This window comes from Ovis aries, chromosome 17 (assembly GCF_016772045.2).
Source record: "Ovis aries strain OAR_USU_Benz2616 breed Rambouillet chromosome 17, ARS-UI_Ramb_v3.0, whole genome shotgun sequence".
NCBI classification, from domain to species: Eukaryota; Metazoa; Chordata; class Mammalia; order Artiodactyla; family Bovidae; genus Ovis; species Ovis aries.
In genome coordinates, this window is record NC_056070.1 from 16,750,597 (window position 1) to 16,763,604 (window position 13,008).

Genomic DNA, 13,008 nt, shown 5'->3' on the forward strand with positions numbered 1-13,008 from the left:
AATATGGTAATGCCTTTGGTTAGTCATTGTCTGAATATTTTGGCTTAAAGAATAGTTTCAGTTCTCAGAGAGACTTACTCCCATTAGTTTAAAATGCTGATTGTTCTTAGAGAATTGAGTCAGACTCCTGTCTACTGATGCTATTGAAGTAAAAGGGTCTGTGCAGATTTCTACCACTAAATGTTGCTTTGAGTTTTATAAATAAATCATTTCCTTTACATTTATCCTACTGTGATTTTACTAAATTTGTAATTATTATGAATATTTGCCAAGTGATACAAATCCCATTTACCTGAAAGATGTTTTAAGATCAAAATAAAAGAATAAGTCTGTTACTGTCACTGAGGGAATTTTAAAAATGTGTGTGTGTACATGCACATATAATGCATAGTTGAGGATTTTAATTGGTCTTAGAAGATGCCTAATTCTCATAGTCCCAGAGCAGTTTTGCTTGTTCATTAAATTGCTACTCCCTTGATTTTAAATAAGATTTTCTTTAATTGTGTTCCTGATTTCTCATTCTCAGTATCTCATTCATCTATTTTTAGTATTTCCTTTGGTTGCTTAGTTTAACATTAAGTCCTAGTGTTTTCACTTGTATGATTCTTATAAGTAAATATTACTTCAATTTTTTTCTTAACAACATACTGTTTTACCCAAATCTCCCCAGGCAAGCTAACCAAAAAGGCCCTTACAATGTGAGCTTATGTCTGCCTGTAGGCCAATGAATTTTTAATTTTTTTCTCCCTGGATGATCAGAATTACCTTGATATTATTTTTTTAATTAACCACAAAATGAAAACATTTTCTGAAAGATTTTAGAGATCATCAAGTTTAATTATTTTATTTTATTGACTGAAATGTATAAGCTAATTTCTTCATCAGTGAAAAGCACAAAGCCCCAAGAGTTCATGGCCTTATAGAAACCACAGAGCAGGTAGTAAGTATGGTTGGGATGTTATCTCTGAAAGATAGAAGACTTCCTCAGGATCAGAACTCTCAATCGTGGCACTCTTGCCGTTTTTGGCCTAGTAATTCTGTGTTGCCCTGTTGCTGTAAGTTTGTTGAGAATGCATGTGAAGCATTTAGTGTAGAACCTGGTACATGGTAAGTGCTAAAGGAATCAGTATTAAAATGTTGGAACTTCCCTGCTGGTCCAGTGGTTAAGACTCTTGTGCTTCCAATGCAGGGATATAGAAGTCAAGGGTTCGATCCCTGGTTGGGAACTAAGACGCTACATGTCGAGTGACCAGATAAATAATTAGAAAAACACACACAAATAAATAATAAAAAGTAAGCAATATTTTTTTAAAATATATGATTCTTAAGTATTGACGTTGTGCAGTACATAATTCAAGAACCCCTGTGTAGCTGACAGTGGAGACACATGGTATTTATTGAAATAGGAAAAGTATTAAACTAGAAAAATATTTTTTAAGAAAACAATGAAAAAGCATGTCAGTACCCACAAAGATCTATATATAAGAATTAACCCAGCTGAAGGAACCATGAAAAAGTCTGTCTACCCCAATAGTTGTAAGCAAATATATTTCTCACATCTGAAGCAGGCGCCAGCCAAAAGCATTGCAGAAATGGGAGCTATATTTGGAGAGAGTGTTTCACACCATTCTTCCCTGAATGATAGGCTAAAGGAGGAACTGCAGCAACATCCCTGTGAGAGGAGAGCTGCTGAGATTCTCAGAAGGGGAGGGAGAGCTGGAGCAAGGGAACACAGTGTGAACCGCGCTGATTGTAATAGACAGTGACATTGACATGCTGGGATTTGTTGAAAGACAACCAGAGGGTCTGAAAGAACTGGCAAACTCTCTACCTTTGCCTCAGCCCGGAATAATGACATTTTAATGATTCAACAAAAGAAAAAATAGATCTATGTAGCTCCCAATTGAATGGATGAATTAATAGCTTCCTAAAATGGTTTGATTTTTGTTTTCTAGTTTTCTTGGAAACTCTGCTTATCCGGGCAAGAGGGTAGTACACCACGCAGATAAGATCTCCATTTCACAGAGTCCATATGGCTTGGGGGCGTGGTCAGGCGATTATGGAGCAGACTTCAGGACCAGTTGCATATATCGTCATCACCTGAGTAGCATTAGTACAAAAGGAATATAACGTCTGTCAAGAATTTCCTGTGGGTCGTGCATTGTACTCATCTGTCATGTCATTTATAGATTGGCTGCAGTGGGCTAGTGGTTAGAACCAGACTGGGCAGACTCAGATCTCTGCTCTGCCTCATAATAGCTTTGCTACCCAGGACAAGTTAACCAAACAGTTAACTTCAGTTTCCTCTGATGTAAAATGGGAATAATGGGACCTATTTCATGAGACTCTTGCGAGAATAATGGGATAATATATGTAAACTATTTATACATATGGTAAATGCTATAAAGGCATTTTATAATTAGCATTTTATAATTTGATCATGCTAATAAGAAAGCAAAGTAATAATATGGTGCTATAATTCATACCTATTTTAATCAAGTCTATGCTTTTTATCTCTATAACATAGTGAGTGCTTCTGATGCCAATACTTAGTGTGATCTGTACAGCATAATGATATTAAATTGAGGTCACCCTTAATTTCTAGAATAATGAGTGCTAAGATATGTAAAATACCTATTTTTCATTACACCTGTATTCATCCACAATTTAGACATTGGCTATAGTTAATCTTTGCTATATCTAGGTGAAATAATAAACATTAAAAGATTATATTCTTGGATTATACTTAATACATTTATCTGTATTCGATGTAGTACTTTGATTTCATTTATTCTTGTAATTGTACTGCATAGATAGAAACAATGCTATTTATCAGTCTATAGATAGAGCTGGAAGTTTGAGTCCTACCCAAGGCAGGACTGAAAATCACATCTTCTCTTAATTCAAGAATGTTTTTCCTGTGTTTATATATTCACTTAGCAGTTGTTAAGGTTAAGCACCTACTATGTGCAGGTGTGTTAAATACAGACAGCAAGGTACCTCTTTTTTTTCCTAAAGCAGGTTACCATCTGGCAAACAAGAAGGCGTCATCTATGCGTGATATTATTAGAATGAACAGAGTGCTGTAGGAACACCCAGGAATGATTAAGTGGGCCTGGAGATTTGAAGAAGGCTTGTTAGAGGAGGTGACATTTTACAGTAATCAGAGTTGTGAGGAAAGGAGCCGATGTGAGCACTTTAAGCAGAGGAAACCATTTATTTGATTGTTGAAAGAAGGTGAGTGGGCCCGAGTGACAAGCAGGTGGCTTGTTTGGTGAGATGAGACAAAAAAATAGGTTGAGACTCAGGGAAGGACGCTAGGAAGTTGGACATTCTTCTGTCGGTGATAATCTTCCTTCTACCTGCGACGAGGAGTGTATGTAGGAGACACTGGTTTTAGACAGTGTTAGCTATGAAGCTGAGAACAATAGTCTAGAAATTTCAGAAATAATTTTGAGAAACTGATGTCTGAATGAGGATGGACTAAAAAAAAATGACAGCTTTGGATGGGTGATTGATGGATGATATTATAAAAAGGAACACAAGAAAAAGTGTTGGGCATGTTGTATTTGAGATCCTAAAGGCTGGGCACATGAATGTTGCCGCTGATGTAGCTCTGAAGGTTGAACTGTGTGTTTGGATGGGACCAACACTGGAGGAGGTGTAAGGGGAGGGCAGAACAGAGGGCAGGTGGGGCAGCATTTGGGGGGGGGGCGGTTGGTAGTGGAAGGGAACTTCTTACTTAGAATAAAGCCAAATTAACTAGAACTTTGGAAACCTACCAATGAGAGAATTTCAGTAACGAGGTACATAGTACCAGATGTTGTCAAGAGGCTGAGGCTGTTGTATTTGATGTGTGGTGATGCACTTGGACCAGAAGATGTCAAAGTTCCATCCATTTAACATTCTGGGCCTAAAATCGGGAGTTTTCCCTAGATTCTCTCGAGGGCAAAGTATAATTTTAGGTAAACTGGCCAATCTGGAGAAACCCTTCAATTTGCAAAACCATTACTAGAAGCCTTTTCCCGTATATGGGTATGAATTTGGTACTACCGTTTCTAATCCTGGCATTTAAATCTCCAGAAAGAGAAGTGTTAATGGTTGATTATATAGAATATGTGGAAATCAGAAGACTCTAAATTTAACTTCTAAACAGTAGGCATACAGGGTTGGGATTATTAAAATGAGGCCAGTGCACAGTCATCATATTAGTATTTGGATGCCAAATCATGATGGGGATAAATAAGTCTGGAGAGGTATAAGAATGTGTGCGTGTGTGTGTGTGTGTGTGTGTGTGAGAGAGAGAGAGAGAGAGAGAGGAGGGAAGAGAGAGAAAATAGATCACTATGATGGTGCTGGCAGTGCCTAGGTTTCTATTTAGGTCTTACTAGAATGATTTCAACTTAGACATCCTTTCCAAACTCACAGATATAAACTCATACTGTAGAATCTTCATCATTTCAATGATCATTGTTAAGGCTGTTACAAATACTGGCATTTCTGCAACTGTTGCTTTTTTTCTTTTAGCAAAAAGAGGTTGACAATTTGGGGTCCTCTCACATCTGCAACCAGTCTGCCTTTGGGACATTGAGTGGAGTCTTCACATTACTGTCACTGTGCAGAGTATCATTTGTGGACAGCTTCAGAGAGGGGGAAGCCATGCTTTGCTCAAGCTGGAACACACCATTCTTAATGGATAAAGAGATGTAGAGGCAAAAATCTAGTCATTGGAACTTTGCAGGCTTTTAATTAACTCTCCCCTCTCCTTTTGGAGAAGGAAATGGCAACCCACTCCAGTCTTCTTGCCTGGAAAATCCCATGGACACAGAAGCCTGGTAGCCTACAGTCCATGGGATTGCAAAAGAGTTGGACATGACTGAGTGGCTCAGTAACAACCCCTCTCCTTAAAGAACAGAAACATTTCCTAGCTCGTCTGCTGCCCAGTTGCCACTCAGTTTTAATTGCCATTAGCTTTGTTGGAGATGATTCAAAGCAGAAGACAGAGGTTTCTGCACTCAGAATTTTGCAGGGTAAATGATGTTGGTGTTAATAGGTGGGAAAATGGCTCTTCGGGTAATGCTTGCAAATCGTGTAACAAGGATGAGCAGCTCTTTGGTTTTTTTGTATCTTTACTGGTGACCTCTGACCTGAATCACCGGAGTCTCTGTTCCCTTTGTGCTTCAAGTAGCAATTGCCAACATTCTCCACTGGATTCAGAAGTGAGCCAATTAGGTGATGTGTACAAACCAAGAAAACTTGACCTTCACTCCTTTCCTCCGATGCCCCCCAACCTCATCACCTCTTGTTTCCTTTTATAATCCCTGATCAGAACAAACACCCATCTCCATCAAGCATGTCTGTTGCAGTGTAACCTTGTTAATTCATTACAGGTTGTTCAGAATGTTTTCCACCTGCAGTCTTACTGCCTTATCCTTTGTGTGTGCGTGTGCTCAGTTGCGAAGTCCTGTCTGACTCTGCGAGCCCATGGACTATAGCCCGCCAGGCTCCTCTGTCCCTGGGATTCTCCAGGCAAAAATAGTGGATTGGGTTCCCATTTCCTCCTCCAGGGCATCTGCCTGACCTGGGGGTCGAAGTCACATCTGCTTCATTGGCAGGCAGGTTCTTTACCATTGAGCCACCTGGGAAGCCCCTGCCGTATCCTTTCGTAAAAATTAATTAGACCTTTGTGTTTGGAATTTGATAGGAAATCATTCTAGTACCTGAAATAATAGAACCTCATATTTAAAACTTTCACACTTGTGTTTCTGAGCTTTCCTATAAATAGATCAATTTAGTTATATTTTCACCTGTCTTGTTAACCTTTTATGTTGTTTTTCTAGTTGCACTTAAAAAATAAATTTAGGAGGTTACATAGCACTTCTAAAAGTAAAACAGAAGGAGAAACTATTACAACTCACTACACATAATGTGGATAGCTATTATTTTGCAAAACTTGTGTTTTATTACAAATCCACCTGTGTGTATGAAAGGTCACAGTGGATTTAAAAGCCAAGGTCTTAGATAATACCCCAGTGACTCATCATGGTTTTCCTCTATAAAAGTGCCTGCCACGTCCAGCCTTATGACCCTGTGTAATGTCCACAGAGCAGGCTGATACCTGCTGCCGCCAAGTGGTTTGGTAATAGAAGCTCGCACAGAAAGGCTTCTAGGTAAAGGAAAGTCTTCCCAAGTCAGAGGCTAGTCTTTCCTGAACTGAAGCCAGGAAGCTCTCTAGCACTCTCCTCTACTGAGCAGAGGTGCGTAGTTTTTATCAGGGGCAGAAGTCTGTGTGTTCACACTGGAGAAGCATCTCTAACAATTTTATCTCTATGAAGGAGCAAATGGGAAGACTCCATGGTGGTCCAGTGGCTGAGACTCTGAGCTCCCAATGCGAGGGGCCCGAGTTCCATCCCTGGTCAGCAACTAGATCCCACGTGCCACAAGTAAAACAAGATATCACATGCCATAACTAAGACCTAGTGTGGCCAAATAAATAAAAATTAATGTTTTTTAAAGGAAATGGAATCCAGAATCTCTAGAGTCCTGTGAGTACCATTGGTGGAACCTGGAATCCAGGAGAAAGACTCTGTGCTTTCATCTCCAAGCCAGAGGAACAGTGAGATGAAGGTTATGTCATTGGTGTCTTCATCCTGAAAGCATCTGGGAAAATGGAAGTGAATGAGCCTATGGCAGAGAACCAGGGGACAAGAAGGAGGAGCTTGTCGACTGGAAACCAGGACCCCTCTGGTCTCTCCAGGCTGTGTTTTTAGTAAGACCTTGTAAAGAAGCACTGTTGTAACACTGGAACCACACGCTTAATTATCCACAGTTTTTATTTCTGCCTTTGTTATTCTGTTTGCTGAAGATCATTGCTTAGTAAACAGTCTACAGGTCACTGCGTGGTCTGTGATCAGTTTCTCCGCCACGGCTTTGTAAGTGCAAAAGTTGAAAGGGTTTTCCTCGTGGATTATCAGCAGGTTTACTTGTTGTTGCCTCCCTGGGTTGATGTCCAGCTAAGCCAGAGAAGCTGGCCCACTGCAGAGAGGTTTCTGGATCATGTCTGTAAACACTGTCACTTAGGTAGGAATTTCCCAGTGACAGGGTCAATGTGACATCATCCATTTCACCCTGATTAGGAAGATGGCAAGCCTCCAAGTGTTCCCTGGTGTTGTTGGGGAAGGTAGGGGTGGCTATATGGCTGAGTATCTGTGCTGAAAGCTGAACTTTCTATTGTTGTTGTTGTTCGCGGACTTGCAGCATGCCAGGCTTCCCTGTACTTCGCCATCTCCTGGAGTTTGCCCAAACTCATGTCCATTGACTTAGTGATGCTCCTGGAATTTGCTCAAACTCATGTCCATTGAGTCGCTGATGCCGTCCAACCATCTCATCTTCTGTCATCCCCTTCTCCTCTGCCCTCAGTCTTTCCCAGCATCAGGGTCTTTTCCAATGATTCAGCTCTTTGCATCAGGTGGCCAAAGTATTGGAGCTTCAGCATCAGTCCTTCCAATGAATATTCAGGGTTGATTTCCTTTAGGATTGACTGGTTTGACTCCTTGCAATCCAAGGGACTCTTAAGAGTCTTCTCCAACACCACAGTTCAAAAGCATCAATTCTTCGGCACTCAGCTTTCTTTATAGTCCAACTCTCACATCCATACATGATTACTGGAAAAACCTTAGCCTTAACTAGATGGACCTTTGTTGATAAAGTAATGTCTCTGCTTTCTAATATGCTGTCTAATATGTCGCTATTATTTGATAGTAGATACACAGTATTGGTGGTTGTCACTTTGGACATTGTAGAAGAGAAAAATATTACTCCTTTCCATCAGTGAAAAGATTCTTAATCCATTCTAGAACTTCGTCTCCAGTTTGAGATGAACATCCCTCACCTTTTTCTTCCGAAAGAAAATCAAGTGTTGATAAATACAAAGACTAGAACATAATTAGCACACTATGGAGTAATGTAAACAGTATTTTCATAGAGAAGTAAAATTGAGATAGCAGTTGGGGACTCCCAGTCCATTGAAGTTTACATGGTGAAGATTTGAATCATCATTCTCAGCTTATAAACCATTCAGTCCTTCTCTGGAATCTTTTGGGCTTTCCACGGAGCTTATATTTTCACGGTTGTCATTAAGACCTTTGATGATGTCACTGTTACACACCAGGGTGATCCAAACCTAATCAGGTTTCTGCCTCTCTCTCTTCCTTCCCCTCTCTCCTCCCACCTCCTCCCCAAGATGAAGACCCTACCAAAACATATCCCTCACCTGCCCCTCACCACACACACTCACATGCACACAACCATACTCTTAGTGTACAGGATTTTTCTGAAAATCTGTGGGCTCACATCACACTGTATGATTCAACATTGCATTTTAGTTAGATATTTTCGTTCTTGAAAGGTTTTCTTTTTTTTTAACTTTGGCAGTGTGGGTGAGTGCCAAGCCTTTCTCTTTGCCATCGTGTCAGTCACTCTTGGGTATCACCCTGTGTTCACACCTGCATCTTTGATCCCTGATTTTTCCACCTGCTTCACTGAAATAGATACTGCCTCAGAAGTCAAAATAATCCATACTAGCCCTTCACTTTCTCATATGGTTTCTCAGCAAACATCTCAGGAGCCTCCCCCCCCGCCGCCCTTATTTTTGGTGTAAGACACGATCACATGGTTCCCGTGGTGGTTGGGTACAAATTTGACCATCACTCACCAGGAGTTTTTCTCTGTCTTCATTTTCCTCCTGGTTCCTCTCCACTGCCCTCCTTTCTTCTACAGCTGTTCCACCAGAACAGTGCATTTATCTCCTAGCTTGCTGTAGGATGGTTTCGCCTCTTACCTGGAGCTTTTTAAAAAAATGTAAAATTGTATTAAAACTATAAATAGTAAATCTTAGGATTAATTTTCAGTTTAGCTGTGTAAAGAGGGGCGAACCTACTGGGATGCGGACATGAGGAAGCAGAGGAATCCCCAAAAGGATGCATTTCAGGAAAAGAAACTTCTATTAAACCTCTATTTGGCCGTCACAGAATAGATGTTTTTAAGGTAATGCTAAAAGAACTCTGTCCTTGAATTGTTAAAAGGAAACAACTGGAAAAATAAGTTGATGTGCTTCCAGGGCCAGTCTCTGTTGGCTGAGGTGAGTGGGTCAGAAGTGCAATAATGCTTTTTGAGGTTTCTAACCTTGACTTTCAAGTCAAACCCAGTCCTTGTGAAATGGGAAGGAGAAAAACACACATCAAACTGCCCTCCATTCATATAAATGTTCAACACTCCTGAATCTCTTTTCAACTTAGGGCATCCACACCTATGTTTTTCACACTGTTATCAGCTGTACCTTTGAGAGCCCTAAGAATGAAGCATTTCATAAAAGAATTATTTATGCTTATTCCTCTAAGCTGCTGAATTTCTGCGAGATTCAATTCTGGCGCTTTCTGAAGCATAAAGAAGGTATCGCAATGATTTCAGACGATAGTCAGCACTTACATCCATTCCTGGAATGGTCTCCAGGTCCTTTTCTGGCTGAGGTGTTACATCCTGGTGCAGGCAGTTAACCCAGTCCCAACAGCCAGCTGCCTGACAGTGACTGGAAGATGCCATTGATCTTAAGAGATGTGACTTCAGAGATGTTGAAAAGTGAGAACAGTGCGTCCGTGAAGCAGACATCCCTGCAGTCTTTATATCTAACAGTGTATACTCCAGAAAATCCTTTGTAACGGTGTACTTTTGAATACTGTAGTGGGTAGCCATTCCCTTCTCCAGGGGATCTTCCCAACCCAGGGATTTCAGGAAAAGAATTGCAGGCAGATTCTTTACCATCTGAGCCACCAGGGAAGCCCCATATAATTTTAACCGGCAAGTAAACCTCTTAGGCATTTACCCTTACTTAGTTAGCATGAACAGACAATTTTAAATAAAGATGTTCATCATTTTAAAAGTAAACATTTTGAAATAGCCCAGATATCCATAGATGGGGAGTTGGTTAAGCAAGGTCAGATCCATTCTTTCTGCCTGTGGCCATTCTGCCAAAGCATTGTTCCAAAATGCAGTGAACTTCAGTGAGAATGGCTTGTGCAGACATGAGAAGATGTGTGTGGCATTTGAAGAGTAAAAATCAAGTTGTAAGATGATGTATATATAGTAAGTTACCAGTAACATTTTTGTTTTGAAATTTTTTTATTATATTTATTATGAGAATGGATAGACAGTGCTATTTTCCTTTTAGCATGTCCAAGCCATTGGTAGAAAGGGTTTCAGACTTACTAACATCACATTTGGATGGTTCCATTTGGATGGTATATGTTGTACTGAATTAAAAGATAGATTAAATATCACCCTGAACCACAGGAAGAAGTCACATGGAGCACTTCAGGGAATAAAGTGTTATGTGTTTATACGTGCTAAAGAATTTTCTAGAACCTAATACATCCAAAGCACTGTGATAGGTGTGTGAGTTGAGGATTTCTTCATATCTTGACACACTGCTCAGAGTTAAAGGAAAGTAAGGAAGCTGCATTAGTAAGATGCTGTGGCATTTCAGAGGAAGAAAAAATTCATTCAAGTTTGGGGTTCCATGAGGACTTCATGCAGGAGGTGGCATTTGAGTTAGAACAAGATTGGCAAAGTGTGGAGAATATTGAACTGTATGAACAGTGGAGAAATCCCCTGAGACAAGTCGTACGGTTTTTCTAAGTGTTATTCTTTTGAAAATGAACTCATAACTTACATAGGGGCTTCCCGGGTGGTCCAGTGACTAAGACTCTGCACTCCCAATGCAGGGGTTCTAGGTTCGATCCCTAGTCAGGGAACTAGGTTCCACATGCTGCAACTGAAGGATCAATACTGCATGCCACAGCTAAGATCTGGTGCAGCCAAACACATACCGAGCTAAATGAATACTTTTTAAAATATACATATATAACAGTGCCCACATCATGAATTTTACTGCTTGGTGTATTTCAAAAATTAAGGAAAAAGACCACTAACTGATCTCATCGGCCCGCCTCAGGTCCCCTTCCAGTCACTAACCTCCTTCAGGGAATCACTCTCTCAACTTCAAATTCCATAGCTTAGTTTTACCTGTTTTGGTTTGATATAAACAGAATTATACAGAATGTACTCTTTTTGTGTCTAGCATCTTTCACTCAAAATGTGAGTTTTAACCATGTAGTTAGTGACAGATATAATTCCAGACTATACTGTTATGTAGATCTAACCTTCTAAAGGCAGAAAAGTGTATTAACCGTATTTGTGGTCTCAGGATCTGCCACTGTAATTGGCTCAGTTCAGTTCAGTTCAGTTCAGTCGCTCAGTCGTGTCCGACTCTTTGCGACCCCATGAATCGCAGCACACCAGGCCTCCCTGTCCATCACCAACTCCCGGAGTTCACTCAGACTCACGTCCATCGAGTCAGTGATGCCATCAAGCCATCTCATCCTCAGTCGTCCCCTTCTCCTCTTGCCCCCAATCCCTCCCAGCATCAGAGTCTTTTCCAATGAGTCAACTCTTCGCATGAGGTGGCCAAAGTACTGGAGTTTCAGCTTTAGCATCATTCCTTCCAAAGAAATCCCAGGGCTGATCTCCTTCAGAATGGACTGGTTTTGGATCTCCTTGGAGGCCAGGGGACTCTCAAGAGTCTTCTCCAACAACACAGTTCAAAAGCATCAATTCTTCGGCGCTCAGCCTTCTTCACAGTACAACTCTCACATCCATACATGACCACTGGAAAAACCATAGCCTTGACTAGATGGACCTTAGTTGGCAAAGTAATGTCTCTGCTTTTGAATATGCTGTCTAGGTTGGTCATAACTTTCCTTCCAAGGAGTAAGTGTCTTTTAATTTCATGACTGCAGGCACCATCTACAGTGATTTTGGAGCCCAGAAAAATAAAGTCTGACACTGTTTCCACTGTTTCCCCATCTATTTCCCATGAAGTGATAGGACCGGATGCCATGATCTTCGTTTTCTGAATGTTGAGCTTTAAGCCAACTTTTTCACTCTCCTCTTGCACTTTCATCAAGAGGCTTTTTAGTTCCTCTTCACTTTCTGCCATAAGAGTGGTGTCATCTGCATATCTGAGGTTATTGATATTCCTTCCAGCAATCTTGATTCCAGCTTGTGTTTCTTCCAGTCCAGCGTTTCTCATGATGTACTCTGCATAGAAGTTAAATAAAGCAGGGTGACAATATGCAGCCTTGATGTACTCCTTTTCCTATTTGGAACCAGTCTGTTGTTCCATGTCCAGTTCTAACTGTTGCTTTCTGACCTGTATACAGATTTCTCAAGAAGCAGGTCAGGTGCTCTGGTATTCCCATCTCTTTCAGAATTTTCCACAGTTTATTGTGATCCACACAGTCAAAGGCTTTGGCATAGTCAATAAAGCAGAAATAGATGTTTTCTGGAACTCTCTTGCTTTTCCATGATCCAGTGGATGTTGGCCATTTGATCTCTGGATCCTCTGCCTTTTCTAAAACCAGCTTGAACATCTGGAAGTTCACGGTTCACATATTGCTGAAGCCTGGCTTGCAGAATTTTGAGCATTACTCTACTAGCATGTGAGATGAGTGCAATTGTGCAGTAGTTTGAGCATTCTTTGGCATTGCCTTTCTTTGAGATTGGAATGAAAACTGACCTTTTCCAGACCTGTGGCCACTGCTGAGTTTTCCAAATTTGCTGGCATATTGAGTGCAGCACTCTCACAGCATCATCTTTCAGGATTTGAAACAGCTCCACTGGAATTCCATCTCCTCCACTAGCTTTGTTCGTAGTGATGCTTTCCAAGGCCCACTTGACTTCACATTCCAAGATGTCTGGCTCTAGATGAGTGATCACATCATCATGATTATCTGGGTCATGAAGATCTTTTTGTACAGTTCTTCTGTGTATTCTTGCCACCTCTTCTTAATATCTTCTGCTTCTGTTAGGTCCATACCATTTCTGTCCTTTATTGAGCCCATCTTTGCATGAAATGTTCCCTTGGTATCTCTAATTTTATTGAAGAGATCTCTA

The 13,008-nt window shown here is 40.7% G+C and overlaps 1 protein-coding gene, 1 non-coding gene and 1 pseudogene across 5 annotated transcripts in view; all 3 read left to right on the plus strand.

Moving 5' to 3' along the window:
• The window catches only part of RNF150 (ring finger protein 150), a 286,972-nt gene that overhangs the window by 19,776 nt on the left and 254,188 nt on the right, over window positions 1-13,008 (plus strand). The gene's annotated exons all lie outside the window — the stretch shown is intronic.
• LOC132658068 (regulator of nonsense transcripts 3B-like) overlaps window positions 1-13,008 on the plus strand; it is a 136,804-nt pseudogene that overhangs the window by 18,303 nt on the left and 105,493 nt on the right.
• Window positions 10,736-10,808, plus strand: TRNAG-CCC (transfer RNA glycine (anticodon CCC)). Its single transcript has one exon. It is a non-coding gene; the product is annotated as a tRNA-Gly (tRNA).